This window comes from Salvia miltiorrhiza, chromosome 4, assembly GCF_028751815.1.
Source record: "Salvia miltiorrhiza cultivar Shanhuang (shh) chromosome 4, IMPLAD_Smil_shh, whole genome shotgun sequence".
Taxonomy (NCBI): Eukaryota; Viridiplantae; Streptophyta; class Magnoliopsida; order Lamiales; family Lamiaceae; genus Salvia; species Salvia miltiorrhiza.
In genome coordinates this window covers 36,187,390-36,203,556 of record NC_080390.1, presented here as the reverse complement: position 1 = coordinate 36,203,556, position 16,167 = coordinate 36,187,390, and the positions used below count along the sequence as shown (strand labels likewise).

Genomic DNA, 16,167 nt, shown 5'->3' with positions numbered 1-16,167 from the left:
TGTTTGGAGCTCAATGCTTGATCATGTATATGTAGTTTAGGAAGATATAACTTCCTTATTTTTTGAGGGGCCCATTTATATTTGTCAATGTATTAAGAACAATAAACTTCTTTTTATTGGTATTTTTAATGAACTTTCATTTTGTTTGATATAATCACAAAAATGTTGTTTCAAGCTTTCGTGGAATGAGACAAGTTTCGTGCCTTTATTTTACTTATATAATGGCTGTCAATAAGAATATAATCCTTCAATTGAAATTTTATGAACTAGGATCTTATGTCTATATATTTTGCTCTTCTTATCTTTCAATTGACAGTTTATATTCATAGAGTGGGGACCTATTTGAAAAAAAACAAATGAAAGATATTGGACGGAGTTAAGTTTTCATCAGGAATAGGGGCATTTTGCACTTTTTATGAAATCAAAAAATGAGAAAGTAAATATGTTAGGAACTACTCCTGTGTCCACGAAACAAGTTCCCACTTGCCTCTAAATATTTGTCCACAAAATAAGTTCCCACTCTGCTTTTTGGACATATTTACCCTCTCTTACTTTTAAAATTACTACACTTTTTATCAATTGGACCCACCCCATTTTTATTTAACATCACTAATCTAAATTCTCAATTACTTACATGTGGGCCGACTGATTAATTAAGGCTCCTTAATTTTTTTTCCTTTTTCGGCCCAACCCTATCCAACCTATTTTAGCTTTTTATTCCCTAAAGTGGGAAAAAATCATTCTCATTCGAAAACCCTAAACTCTGCTCTACCGATTCTTCTTTTTGGCCGAATCTGCTTCGTCGATTCTTCTTCTTCTTTTTCTTTTTCTTCTTTGCCGATTCTCTTCTGATGGTTGTTGTTCCTTCTTTTCCTCCCAATTATTCATGGGATTTGGAGTTTGAATCGGTTGAAAACGTGGTTGTATTCCACCTCCCCTGCATGAAGGATGTTGCCAAGTCTTATGCAGCGTTCGTGTCGCCCGATGCGCCGGAATCAGTGGCAGTGACGGAGACAGAATCGCTGGTGCCGGAGACCGATTTGTTCATAGATCCAACGCCTACCTCTGAATCCATGGTGTCGGAGATCGATTCGTTCGTAAATCCAACGCCTTCCTCTGAATCCATGGTGTCGGAGACCGATTTGTTCGCGGATGCGTCGCCGACAATTGAAACTCCCATTCCTAGTGCTCCGGCTCCTAGATCTGTTGAAGAAGCCATCTTCTACGACTTTTCCCAATACGAAGTCGAAAGGTATACTAAGTACGTTGGTCTTTCGGAGTGTATCCTTCCTAACAACGGCTACGACGCGTGGGTGGCGTCCGGTGGCCTTATCCTTGATTAAGAGTCGTCGCTGCCGTTCGTGACAGTGGAGTCCGAGCCCTGTGCCCGCCGTCGCCACCGTCTTCAAACCCTACGGATTTATTTCCCTATGTTGTCGGATTTGAGCTAAAAATGTGATATCTAAACCCTATGCCTTTTTTCTCATTGTGGGTTTGGCTGGTGATACATTTTTTTCTTGTTGTGGGTTTGGCTGGTGATGCCATTTGGTACATGTTGGTTTGGCTGGTGATGTCATTTTTGCGTTTCTGTTATCTAGTTTAAATTGATCTCGTTGTGGGTTTGGCTGGTGATGCCACTATTTGATTATTGAACTGATATTCATCTACGATACTACTACTTATGATTAGTCGGCCCTATGATGATGTTTATATGAGGGTATGCAATATTGCTTTTGTGCTATGTGGTATATCTGTGCTATGTGGTATATCCCTATGTGTTATGTGTGATTATAAGGCCCTATGATGATTATTATCTGAGGGATGCTCATTATCTCTTAAGAGAGCCACCGATAGGTTTGTCACCTAGTATTGGAGATTCCTTAGGATGAATATGATGCATAATAAGTCAATGATGCAATATTAACTGAGACTTGAAAAACTAAAATAACAACATAAGTTTACATTCCAAACAAGTTCAAAAAAATGCTAAGATATGTTTGGTTCTATAAACCCTATCCAAAAGTATGTTCACCCCATCTCCTAATTGATGTTCACATGTGTGAGACCATGTAGGAGGTCTGCCATGTTATGTTCATAATCTTCTGCTTGCCCATCATTTACATCTACTGTGTCAGCATGATTGTTGCCCTCTAAGAACTCCATGCTCTCATTCACTAGCTGCTGTGAAATTGAAATTGCATCTGGTAGCATCCCAATCCTTTATAACCTCTCTTTGTTCATGTGAGGGATTTTATAGTTGTTGTCCCCTTTGGCTTTGATAATCTCCTAGTAGCAGCACTGTAGACTTAGGAAAACATGATTTATCTTCTGTGGAGGGTAGTCATTGTATGTTTTTTGCACATTCTTGATTAGTTCCTCTACGTCCTTCGCTGGTTTATGATCTTTGAGGCTTTGAATTGCCCTAAAGAATCCCAAATCATTAACATTGGTGTCGGGAGAGTTGGCAGGTTAGCAGAGCAGTTGGATATTGAATCCATCTGCTCTTGCAACTGCTAAGATGTCACGACCGGCCTTAATTAAAGATAATTAAGCCGGGAAACCATGACTGGGGAAGGGAAATTACGAAGCGGGTTTAGAAAGGGGCGCATAAAAGAATACTCAAAGAGCTTGAATACGCGTGAAATATTCCTTAAAAAGGAAAAAGGCATAGTTCGCATAAAAAGGGTATTCAACGAACTTGTATAAGCGTTATATTCCTTAAAAGGAAAAAGGCATCGTTAGGGGCTTGGCTAAAACATTATCAGAGTTTGCAACGGAAGGTGTAACTGAAATAATCAGTGTTTACAGCGGAATGCATAACTGAGATACATGTATGAAGACATGTATCCTTTCTGAGCCTACTTTAAGTTCAACAAAAACTCCACTCAGCAACACTTCATCGCCCATCACAACTCAACCTGCACAAACATAAACATACGAAGGGCTGAGTACAAGAGTACTCAGTGGGCAGTGCCAAGCATATAACATAATATCAACAACAAAACACAACTTCGCATAAGAGGCATAAGTTTCTTTCAAATCCTTTGCTCATTAAACATTTCCATATTCATAAACAGCATGAGCGCATTCTTCATCATTAACAATCATCAACACGCATCGTGTCGTGGAGAAGGCCTTCCCCAACGAACACGGGCATCGCGCCGTGAAGGGGGCCTCCCTCAGCGGTCACGGCATCGTACTATTGAGGGAGGCCTCCCCCAATAGACGCTGTAACACTGGAATACTGGCATCGCGCCGCTAGGGAGGCCTCCCTCAGCGGACACGGGCATCGCGCCGTGAGGAAGGCCCTCCTCAGCGGACACGGCATCGTACTGTTGAGGGAGGCCTCCCCCAACAGACGCAAGCATCAATCACAGGCATAAACTTATCGGCGTAAAGCATTCAAGCGTAAATAAGCGTAATCAAGCGTAAAGCATAATAAAGCATACCATACTTGAAGATCCAATTTGCATTATAAAGCATAACACATGCATAGCATTTTATTTACGCGTAAGAAATTGCCCACCTGATAGCAAAGTTTTGCTAAGGTACTCTAACTCCTTGTGTAGTTCTTACTCTCGCGCTTGACCTTAATCACGAGAATATAAAATAAGACATTGCCTCGAGGAAAATTCTTAATTAATGAGAAAGCGTAATTTAACTATGCATGAATCTGGTATGCATGAACTAATACTCTGAGCGATAATCGGGAATTCTACTATTAATCCTCGTTAATAGATTTAGCTAATTCTCGTCTAGCGCGGTCGAATAAAACTGTGATTCTTCCTTCCTCATCGGAATATTCTAGTCGTGAAATAAACCTCGCATTTGTACTTGATTGAAAAAGGACTAACTCGGCTTTAAACGAGGTGTGACCTTGTAGAAATTATCGGGCTTTTCGATAGAAGCATCATTACTAGCGTAACCTCAAATAATTAATAGGCTCAAAAGAGAGTAGCCAATTAATTAAATAAATCAGTGGCTTAAATGAAATAAACAATAATGGCTTGCTTTAAAGTCGGAAGTCCAAAAACATTAATTAATAAACTGGGCGGCTCATTACTGATAAATAATTGGGCTCCATCAAAAATTGATACTGCTAGGCTTAGCTCAAAGGAGTAACTTCAGCTCAAGCTTTAAAAAAATTAAAGCCCAACTTAAAAAGTCTTCGACCCAAAACAATTAAAATAGGGGTCCAAATAATAATTAATGTGGACTGAAAAGAATTAATCTTAGCCCAAAAAGACAATTTAATCGGCCAAAATGATGAATTAAACTGGCCCAACGAAATATAAATGGGACTAGAATAATAGCCCATCATAAAATATGCATCAGCCCAACTCCTTAATTAAATCGAGCCCAATAGAATTAATGAGAAGGGCCAATTAAATAAAAGACTGGCCCAGTTCGAATTTAATGAAAGTCCAATCAATTAAATTGGAAGCTCAATTCCTTTAGAATAAAACAAACCCAAGCTCAAATAATTCGGCCCAAATAATATAGATAAAGGCCCAATTCGAATTTAGATGTGAAGCCCAAGTCATTAAAAATAACATCAAGCCCAGCTTAAAATAATTCGGCCCACAATAAATTAAAAGGAAAAGCCCAATTTCCTTAAAATAAACAAGCTCAAATTCGGCCCAAACAATAACTCAAGCCCAAAATTAAAAAAAATAACAAGCCCAATTCCTTCTATCCCAACTCTCGGTCCTCTCTCTCTTCAAGGAGCCGATCTCTCTCTCTTTCTTCTCAAACAGCCGCTCACGACCTCTCTCTCTCTCTCTCGCGCTCTACGCGAGCTCCGCCGCGAACCGCTCCGGCGAGGCCGCGCCGGCCGAGCTTCTGCTGCTGTCTCTCTCTAATCCCAACTCAAGGAGCCGCTCATCCCTCTTCCTCAAAGCTTACGCTCGGCATCCTCAAAACTCTGATAGACTTCACCTTCTCCGGCTAAATCTGGCCGGCTGCGCCTCCTCCGGGCGTTCAGCTGTCATCTGCTTCGGTTGGCTTCGACCGGCGACGAGTCTAACCCCGGCGCCGTTCTCTCTCCTCCCCCCAGAGCCCCAAAATCGAGCCCTAAAATCTGGAATTCATCGTTGCCGCTGTTTCTTCGTACGAATCTGATGGCTGGTCGCCGTTCTAGTGCTGCTCCGGCCTGGAGTCGGTCGGCTTCGCTCACCTTCTGCTCCGGCCGTGCAGTGGCCGTCGGCTCTGGTAGGCCTCGAATTCAGCGTCGTCTTCTCTGTTCCTTCGGTTCATTCGCAGAATCCCATGGAGCCTTGAATTCCTGGTGAGTCGCCGCTGCTGTCACGCCATTGTCTCGAATCCGGCGAGTCAGCCCTTCTTTCCGATGCCGGCAAGACGACGAGAGTTCGCCACTTTCCTTCTTCGTTTAAGCAGTTGAGGTTCGGCCCTAACTCTTAGTATATAATCGTGAAGAAGCAAGCTATGATTTCTAGTTCGGTGCGAAAGTCAATCTCTTGGAAACTAGTATTCTATGAATCTCATAAATGATATTGATGTATTGGGTGTTTGTGTTCAAGAGTCAATCTGCTAAACTGAACTTAAGGTGCTTGTCTCACATAAAAAAAATTCTAGTGTTATGCCATTCACTTCATGCTTGTTGGATGATATGCGTACTGGATTCGAAATAATAGTGCTTAGTATTTACCTGTGGATCCTTGTGTTTGGGTGGCTGCTGTGTGATTGAATCAGTGGATAGAAACTGAAATAAATTGCTTATTTGCTTAACAATTGCAGGATGAACTTAATCAAAGGAGAAGAAAGCATTGAAGCCAAGCATTACCTTGAGAACTTGGCAGGAATCTTGTTCTTTGGTACTCTGTGAATGAGCTGAGAGTGAGTATTGCATTATTGCGTGTGGTGGGGAAGGAAATAAGTGGAAAGTTTGGTGGAGAAAAAGGGTGGTGGAGTTGGTAGAGTGCAAAGGTTGGTATGGTGTTGGTGGAGTAAAAACGTGTACATCATTAGCAAAAGATGGAAATAAAAATTTTATCTAAACTTTAATTGATTGAAGAGCTTTTGCTTTTGTAATATACTAGACGATTTTCCCCAAGCTGGGAACTAGACTGTAATCTGTGAACTGTAAATAAATACTGGCTTCGATTTTAAATCATCGCATTTTTGTATCTGCTTGATATCTTTTTCCTTGCCTGCTAACTTGATAAACTGTAATATAACTTAAATTAAATCCGTAGATTTAATCTGCGTTGCAGTCGGAATAATTCCTCGACTTCTAGTAAATAATAGAAATAATATTTCTATCGCATATAAATTAATAACTTGACTTTGCTAAGTCAGTTATTAAACTGGATAATAAATTATTGAATGACTGAATAATCCTCGTCGCGTTTTTCTCATACGTTATAAAAGTATAAAGCTAAAATAATAACTCCGTTTCTGATAAAAAAAAAATCAGGACCATAAACTGGATTCATATATAACTGGCAGTTGGGTTTCATTTACTGAAAGATGCGATATTAACTATCGCGATACCATATTAAATAAAAATAAAAATGCGGGTCATTACATACTACCCCTCTTAACAAAAATTTCGTCCCGAAATTTGCATATCTCTGCTAAAACAGTTCGGGGTATTTCTCCTTCATCTTATCTTCTAGTTCCCACGTGACTTCTTCTTGACCGTGATGTCTCCATAAGACTATCACTAGAGTTGTCAATTGGGCTGGGCCAGCCCGGCCCGGCCCAGGCCCGGTTGAGCCCGTAAGGAGTTAGGCCCAGCCCGACAGATACCCCTATGCATCTTACCGCAATTTGGGCACGGTAAAACTCCTTTCTGACCTTGGTTACCCCTAGTTGACTCGAGGTTAGTCTGTGCCTCGTACCTTGGTTGAATAAACTGTTCGGCCCGTTCCTTTTCTTGCCACACTTTCTTACTAGTCTGATTGATATTGTCTTCGTTGCTGTCCCACTTGCGCTTCCCTTTGAGAGTATGTGAGGCTACTGGTGGATTGTTTGGCGTCGAGATCAATGGTGGGGCTGACTTGTCTGACGGCATTGCAGCTTCAATGTCAAGTGCCCTGTTCAGAGACTCCGTGTCACGACCGGCCTTAATTAAGGATAATTAAGCCGGGAAATCATGACTGGGGAAGGGAAATTAAGAAGCGGGTTTAGAAAGGGGCGTATGAAAGAATACTCAAAGAACTTGAATACGCGTGAAATATTCCTTAAAAAGGAAAAAGGCATAGTTCGCATAAAAAGGGTACTCAAAGAACTTGTATACGCGTTATATTCCTTAAAAGGAAAAAGGCATCGTTGGGGGCTTGGCTAAAACATTATCAGAGTTTGCAACGGAAGGCGTAATTGAAATAATCAGTGTTTACAGCGGAATGCATAACTGAGATACATGTATGAAGACATGTATCCTTTCTGAGCCTACTTTAAGTTCGACAAAAACTCCACTCAGCAACACTTCATCGCCCATCACAACTCAACCTGCACAAACATAAACATACGAAGGGCTGAGTACAAGAGTACTCAGTGGGCAGTGCCAAGCATATAACATAATATCAACAACAAAACACAACTTCGCATAAGAGGCATAAGTTTCTTTCAAATCCTTTGCTCATTAAACATTTCCATATTCATAAACAGCATGAGCGCATTCTTCATCATTAACAATCATCAACACGCATCGTGTCGTGGAGAAGGCCTTCCCCAACGAACACGTGCATCGCACCGTGAGAGGGGGCCTCCCTCAGCGGTCACGGCATCGTACTATTGAGGGAGGCCTCCCCCAATAGACGCTGTAACACTGGCATCGTGCCGCTAGGGAGGCCTCCCTAAGCGGACACGGGCATCGCGCCGTGAGGAAGGCCCTCCTCAACGGACACGGCATCGTACTGTTGAGGGAGGCCTCCCCCAACAGACGCAAGCATCAAACATAAGCATAAACTTATCAGCGTAAAGCATTCAAGCGTAAATAAGCGTAATCAAGCGTAAATCATTTAGCGTAAAGCATAATAAAGCATACCATACTTGAAAATCCAATTTGCATTATAAAGCATAACACATGCATAGCATTTTATTTACGCGTAAGAAATTGCCCACCTGATAGCAAAGTTTTGCTAAGGTATTGTGACTCCTTGAATAGTTCTTACTCTCGCGCTTGACCTTAATCACGAGAATGTAAAATAAGACATTGCCTCGAGGAAAATTCTTAATAAATGAGAAAGCGTAATTGTAACTATGCATGAATCTTGTATGCATGAACTAACATTTTCGAACGATATTCGGGAATTCTACTATTAATCCTCGTTAATAGATTTAACTAACTCTCGTTTATCGCGGTCGAATAAAGCTGTAACTCTTCCTTCCTCATCGTAAAATTTTGAAAGTAAAATAAACCTCGCCTTTGTACTCGATCGAAAATAAAGGACTAACTCGGCTTTAATCGAGATGTGAGCTCGTGGAAACTATCGGGCTTTTCGATAGAAACATAATTACTAAACCTCAAATAATTAATAGGCTCAAAAGAGAGTAGCCAATTAATTAAATAAACCAGTGGCCTTAATGAAATAAACAGTAATGGCTTGCTTTAAAGTCTGAAGTCCAAAAACAATATTAAATAAACTGGGCGGCTCATTTACTGAATACGAATCGGCTCACCCACTGATAAATAATTGGGCTCCATCAAAAATTGATACTGCTAGGCTTAGCTCAAAGGAGTAACTTCAGCTCAAGCTTTAAAAGAATTAAAGCCCAACTTAAAAAGTCTTCGACCCAAAACAATTAAAATAGGGGTCCAAATAATAATTAATGTGGACTGAAAAGAATTAATCTTAGCCCAAAAAGGCAATTTAATCGGCCAAAATGATGAATTAAACTGGCCCAACGAAATATAAATGGGACTAGAATAATAGCCCATCATAAAATATGCATCAGCCCAACTCCTAAAAAAAAATTCGAGCCCAATGTAATGGCCCAACAGTTCAACTCAAAGCCCATTCTTAATTAAAATAGGTAAAAGCCCAAATCTCATTCTCCCTTTAACAACTCTCGGTCTCTCTCTCTATTCTTCAAGAGCCGCTCACCCTCTTCTTCTCTCTCTCGCTGAAAATCAAATCGATCTCTCTCTCTCGATTCATGGCTCCGACGAGGTTGCCGGCGTCGCCGCCGCCTAAGCCCGGCAAGGTCGTGCCTCCTCCCTTTTTCCTATTAGTCGGATCTCTCTCTCCCTTTCCTCCCCAAAATCTGCTCATCCCTCTCTCAAAATTGGCTCTCCTCTTCCTCAGCCGTTCAGCCACCATCGTCTCCGGCCGCCTTCTCCGGTCAGCGTCGACTGCCGACGCGTCGAACCCCGGCGACGTCCTCTATCTCTCTCCGCGCAGTACTCAGTCGATCCCTATCTCTGGAATCAGCGCCGCGGTCACATCCTCGTCTGAATCCGGCGAACGGTCGGAGCCGGTCGTGGCCGTCTCTCTCTCCCCGTCTGAAATCCGACGGGCTGCTGTCGTCTGGGAGCCATTGCCGCCGTCTGGAGCGGCTGCTGCTTCGACTGGAGTCGCCGCCGACTGGAGTTGCTGCTGCTCGTCCGGTGGTCAGCGCCGACTGCTGCCCTTGGACCGTTGCTGCTGTTCAGAGCCTCGATGAGGTTGGGCGAGTTCGCCCTGTCCCGACCGTCGTCGTCGTCCCCGTCGGGCAGTCAGCCCTTCTACAGCTAAGTTCAATACTTAAGTCTATGTGGAGTCTTGGTTTTTGCTACTGATTTATGAGAGTTTTCTCATTGCCTTAATCTTAAGTGAAGAAAATATATACTGATTTTTGTATAATGCTAAGTCCCCTTAAGCATATATACTTGTTTGAATACTCTATTGTTTAACTGATCATGCTTTCTGGATGATGCGAAATGGATCGAATGAAGGGAGCTTAGTATATACCTGTAATTGCTTGTTGTTGGTGGCTGTTTGTTGCTATTGAATTCAATGGGGAAGGAACTGAAATTGCAAATATTGTTTCCTCAACAAATGCAGAAAGAACCAAGTATGGAATGAAGAAAACTTAGGCCAAGACTCACCTCTCGATACTTGGCAGTTGGCAGCAGGAATTAACTTACTCCCTCTGAAATGAATGATTAGTTTTGTTGGCTGAATTTAAAAGCCATGGAGGTGGTGGTTGGCTGAGGGAGGAAAGCAAAAGGTGGTGGGCAAAAGGTGGCAGCACACTTTTCCTTTTTTTTCCACTAACTTTGCAATACTTTCTCTCTTGGAACGTTGGTGCTTATTGAATGAATAATTGAGTGGAGTTGGTGGAGAGCAAAGACGTATACATCGTTAGCAAAAGATGGAAATAATAACTTTATCTAAACTTTAATAGATTGAAAAACTTTTTCTTTTGCTAATTGATTTGGTTGTCTTCTTGATTGATTCTGTATATTTAATCGCGTTTTTGCAATCAAATACTGGCTTCTGCTCATTATTCGTGTATAAATTAAATACATAGATTTAATTCACTTCACAAGCCATTTAATATCTAGATTAAATCCGTAGATTTAATCTGCGTGGCAGTCAGAATAATTTCTCGACTTCAAGTAGTACTAATAAAATATAACTGCTTCTGTTTTTCGATTAATAAATAACATGACTTTGCTAAGTCAGTTATAACTTGGAAATAATAATTATTGAATAGCTCAATAATCCTCGTCGCGTTTTTCTCAGACGTTATAAAGCTAAAACAATAACTCCGTTCTGATAAAAAAAATCAAGACCATAAACTGGATTCATTTATAAAAATTTGCATTTACTGGTTTTAATCATAATTAAAAGAGCGGGCTACTACACTCCGTGTATGAGAGTCCTCCGTGGCTTGCTAAAGCCATCTTAATTTCGTACCGCAGTCCGGCACAAAATTTCTCTGCCATCTTCTCCTCTGTGTCCACTTGTTGTGGAGCAAACCTCGACAGGTTGCAGAATTCCTTGTCGTATTCAACCACAGATTTCTTTCCTTGCTTCAACTCGTAGAACTCAGCTTCTTTCTTCTTCCTATAGCTTTTCGGAATATATTTATCATATAATCCTGTCTTAAAATCTTCCCAAGTATAACTTGCCCATTGTTCAGGTGTTAGAATTTTTCGTCGTGCTTCCCACCAGAAGTCAGCCGATCCTGTTAGTTGGAATGAGACGCAAGATAGGCGTTCCTCATCAGTACAACGCAGAAAGTTGAAAATGCGTTCCATTGCACGCACCCAAATCTCAGCTTCAGCCGGTTCACTCGTTCCGTCAAACGTAGGTGGGTTCTGCCTTAAAAAGAGTTCTTCGACTCTCCTAGTTGGGGGCGGAGGGGATGGGTTATGTCCTCGAGCATCTTGTGGTTCTTCGGGTACAGCGTTACGGTTTCTGCGATTGTTATTGTTTCTCGCATGGCGTCCTCTCTTAGGCGGCATTCTGATAGCAGGGATGTGTCAATTAGTACACTCTAGTATAATCTAATACAAACCTCTAAAGAATTCTTGTAAAGGTCAACTTATTATAACTTGTAAACAAGTCATAACTCCAATGACAACATTGATGTAGTAAGCTCTAAGGGTTCTTAGCATCTCATATCCATGAGTCATATCAATTCTCAAGCATATAATATCTCATCATCTAAATTGGATACTTAAGCATAAGTCATGGAGATTTATAGCGGCTATAATATCATGAGCTTAAAAATTATTCTATACGTATCACTTATCTTGCTGCCTTCACTATAGCCACCAAAAGATACAATCTAATTTCTTCTATGTTTGCTTCTATGTTCTGTAGTAGTGGTGATCTCATAACTTAATAGCTCTATGTTCATATGGATTCATTCCATAGGCATACTTAATCGCGCTTGCGTAAATCATTTCATTCAATAACAACATAACAAAGCTATTGACAGTTACTCACTTTGTTATTACGATAGTTCTCACTTTTTGTAAACATTAACTCAAAACTTGGAATAGCTTACCATTCTGCTTCGTTGAGTGTGATGCGATGAAGTGCTGAGCTTTGTCGATTGAAATCTAGACACTTTAGTGATCCATTCTAAGTTTGGCTTAAATAAACTCTTAGGCTCAGAGCAAACGAACTGCTCTGATACCACTCTGTCACGACCGGCCTTAATTAAAGATAATTAAGCCGGGAAACCATGACTGGGGAAGGGAAATTACGAAGCGGGTTTAGAAAGGGGCGCATAAAAGAATACTCAAAGAGCTTGAATACGCGTGAAATATTTCTTAAAAAGGAAAAAGGCATAGTTCGCATAAAAAGGGTACTCAACGAACTTGTATAAGCGTTATATTCCTTAAAAGGAAAAAGGCATCGTTAGGGGCTTGGCTAAAACATTATCAGAGTTTGCAACGGAAGGTGTAACTGAAATAATCAGTGTTTATAGCGGAATGCATAACTGAGATACATGTATGAAGACATGTATCCTTTCTGAGCCTACTTTAAGTTCAACAAAAACTCCACTCAGCAACACTTCATCGCCCATCACAACTCAACCTGCACAAACATAAACATACGAAGGGCTGAGTACAAGAGTACTCAGTGGGCAGTGCCAAGCATATAACATAATATCAACAACAAAACACAACTTCGCATAAGAGGCATAAGTTTCTTTCAAATCCTTTGCTCATTAAACATTTCCATATTCATAAACAGCATGAGCGCATTCTTCATCATTAACAATCATCAACACGCATCGTGTCGTGGAGAAGGCCTTCCCCAACGAACACGGGCATCGCGCCGTGAAGGGGGCCTCCCTCAGCGGTCACGGCATCGTACTATTGAGGGAGGCCTCCCCCAATAGACGCTGTAACACTGGAATACTGGCATCGCGCCGCTAGGGAGGCCTCCCTCAGCGGACACGGGCATCGCGCCGTGAGGAAGGCCCTCCTCAGCGGACACGGCATCGTACTGTTGAGGGAGGCCTCCCCCAACAGACGCAAGCATCAATCACAGGCATAAACTTATCGGCGTAAAGCATTCAAGCGTAAATAAGCGTAATCAAGCGTAAATCATTTAGCGTAAAGCATAATAAAGCATACCATACTTGAAGATCCAATTTGCATTATAAAGCATAACACATGCATAGCATTTTATTTACGCGTAAGAAATTGCCCACCTGATAGCAAAGTTTTGCTAAGGTACTCTAACTCCTTGTGTAGTTCTTACTCTCGCGCTTGACCTTAATCACGAGAATATAAAATAAGACATTGCCTCGAGGAAAATTCTTAATTAATGAGAAAGCGTAATTTAACTATGCATGAATCTGGTATGCATGAACTAATACTCTGAGCGATAATCGGGAATTCTACTATTAATCCTCGTTAATAGATTTAGCTAATTCTCGTCTAGCGCGGTCGAATAAAACTGTGATTCTTCCTTCCTCATCGGAATATTCTAGTCGTGAAATAAACCTCGCATTTGTACTTGATTGAAAAAGGACTAACTCGGCTTTAAACGAGGTGTGACCTTGTAGAAATTATCGGGCTTTTCGATAGAAGCATCATTACTAGCGTAACCTCAAATAATTAATAGGCTCAAAAGAGAGTAGCCAATTAATTAAATAAATCAGTGGCTTAAATGAAATAAACAATAATGGCTTGCTTTAAAGTCGGAAGTCCAAAAACATTAATTAATAAACTGGGCGGCTCATTACTGATAAATAATTGGGCTCCATCAAAAATTGATACTGCTAGGCTTAGCTCAAAGGAGTAACTTCAGCTCAAGCTTTAAAAAAATTAAAGCCCAACTTAAAAAGTCTTCGACCCAAAACAATTAAAATAGGGGTCCAAATAATAATTAATGTGGACTGAAAAGAATTAATCTTAGCCCAAAAAGACAATTTAATCGGCCAAAATGATGAATTAAACTGGCCCAACGAAATATAAATGGGACTAGAATAATAGCCCATCATAAAATATGCATCAGCCCAACTCCTTAATTAAATCGAGCCCAATAGAATTAATGAGAAGGGCCAATTAAATAAAAGACTGGCCCAGTTCGAATTTAATGAAAGTCCAATCAATTAAATTGGAAGCTCAATTCCTTTAGAATAAAACAAACCCAAGCTCAAATAATTCGGCCCAAATAATATAGATAAAGGCCCAATTCGAATTTAGATGTGAAGCCCAAGTCATTAAAAATAACATCAAGCCCAGCTTAAAATAATTCGGCCCACAATAAATTAAAAGGAAAAGCCCAATTTCCTTAAAATAAACAAGCTCAAATTCGGCCCAAACAATAACTCAAGCCCAAAATTAAAAAAAATAACAAGCCCAATTCCTTCTATCCCAACTCTCGGTCCTCTCTCTCTTCAAGGAGCCGATCTCTCTCTCTTTCTTCTCAAACAGCCGCTCACGACCTCTCTCTCTCTCTCTCGCGCTCTACGCGAGCTCCGCCGCGAACCGCTCCGGCGAGGCCGCGCCGGCCGAGCTTCTGCTGCTGTCTCTCTCTAATCCCAACTCAAGGAGCCGCTCATCCCTCTTCCTCAAAGCTTACGCTCGGCATCCTCAAAACTCTGATAGGCTTCACCTTCTCCGGCTAAATCTGGCCGGCTGCGCCTCCTCCGGGCGTTCAGCTGTCATCTGCTTCGGTTGGCTTCGACCGGCGACGAGTCTAACCCCGGCGCCGTTCTCTCTCCTCCCCCCAGAGCCCCAAAATCGAGCCCTAAAATCTGGAATTCATCGTTGCCGCTGTTTCTTCGTACGAATCTGATGGCTGGTCGCCGTTCTAGTGCTGCTCCGGCCTGGAGTCGGTCGGCTTCGCTCACCTTCTGCTCCGGCCGTGCAGTGGCCGTCGGCTCTGGTAGGCCTCGAATTCAGCGTCGTCTTCTCTGTTCCTTCGGTTCATTCGCAGAATCCCATGGAGCCTTGAATTCCTGGTGAGTCGCCGCTGCTGTCACGCCATTGTCTCGAATCCGGCGAGTCAGCCCTTCTTTCCGATGCCGGCAAGACGACGAGAGTTCGCCACTTTCCTTCTTCGTTTAAGCAGTTGAGGTTCGGCCCTAACTCTTAGTATATAATCGTGAAGAAGCAAGCTATGATTTCTAGTTCGGTGCGAAAGTCAATCTCTTGGAAACTAGTATTCTATGAATCTCATAAATGATATTGCTGTATTGGGTGTTTGTGTTCAAGAGTCAATCTGCTAAACTGAACTTAAGGTGCTTGTCTCACATAAAAAAAATTCTAGTGTTATGCCATTCACTTCATGCTTGTTGGATGATATGCGTACTGGATTCGAAATAATAGTGCTTAGTATTTACCTGTGGATCCTTGTGTTTGGGTGGCTGCTGTGTGATTGAATCAGTGGATAGAAACTGAAATAAATTGCTTATTTGCTTAACAATTGTAGGATGAACTTAATCAAAGGAGAAGAAAGCATTGAAGCCAAGCATTACCTTGAGAACTTGGCAGGAATCTTGTTCTTTGGTACTCTGTGAATGAGCTGAGAGTGAGTATTGCATTATTGCGTGTGGTGGGGAAGGAAATAAGTGGAAAGTTTGGTGGAGAAAAAGGGTGGTGGAGTTGGTAGAGTGCAAAGGTTGGTATGGTGTTGGTGGAGTAAAAACGTGTACATCATTAGCAAAAGATGGAAATAAATTTTTTATCTAAACTTTAATTGATTGAAGAGCTTTTGCTTTTGTAATATACTAGACGATTTTCCCCAAGCTGGGAACTAGACTGTAATCTGTGAACTGTAAATAAATACTGGCTTCGATTTTAAATCATCGCATTTCTGTATCTGCTTGATATCTTTTTCCTTGCCTGCTAACTTGATAAACTGTAATATAACTTAAATTAAATCCGTAGATTTAATCTGCGTTGCAGTCGGAATAATTCCTCGACTTCTAGTAAATAATAGAAATAATATTTCTATCGCATATAAATTAATAACTTGACTTTGCTAAGTCAGTTATTAAACTGGATAATAAATTATTGAATGACTGAATAATCCTCGTCGCGTTTTTCTCATACGTTATAAAAGTATAAAGCTAAAATAATAACTCCGTTTCTGATAAAAAAAAAATCAGGACCATAAACTGGATTCATATATAACTGGCAGTTGGGTTTCATTTACTGAAAGATGCGATATTAACTATCGCGATACCATATTAAATAAAAATAAAAATGCGGGTCATTACATAAGAACTCCAGATCATCAA

General features: G+C 41.1%; 1 long non-coding RNA gene across 2 annotated transcripts; it reads right to left on the bottom strand.

Moving 5' to 3' along the window:
* Positions 1-2,698: 2,698 nt before the first annotated feature.
* Positions 2,699-10,471, bottom strand: LOC131021386 (uncharacterized). Of its 2 annotated transcripts, none has more exons than XR_009100936.1 (3): positions 9,918-10,469; positions 3,527-3,589; positions 2,699-2,918 (listed from the first exon to the last, which is right to left on the bottom strand). It is a non-coding gene; the product is annotated as an uncharacterized LOC131021386 (long non-coding RNA). The 2 variants fall into 2 exon arrangements; XR_009100937.1 differs by lacking the exons at positions 2,699-2,918; positions 3,527-3,589 and adding exons at positions 7,235-7,473; positions 8,089-8,151 and having other exon boundaries at positions 9,918-10,471.
* Positions 10,472-16,167: the final 5,696 nt, after the last annotated feature.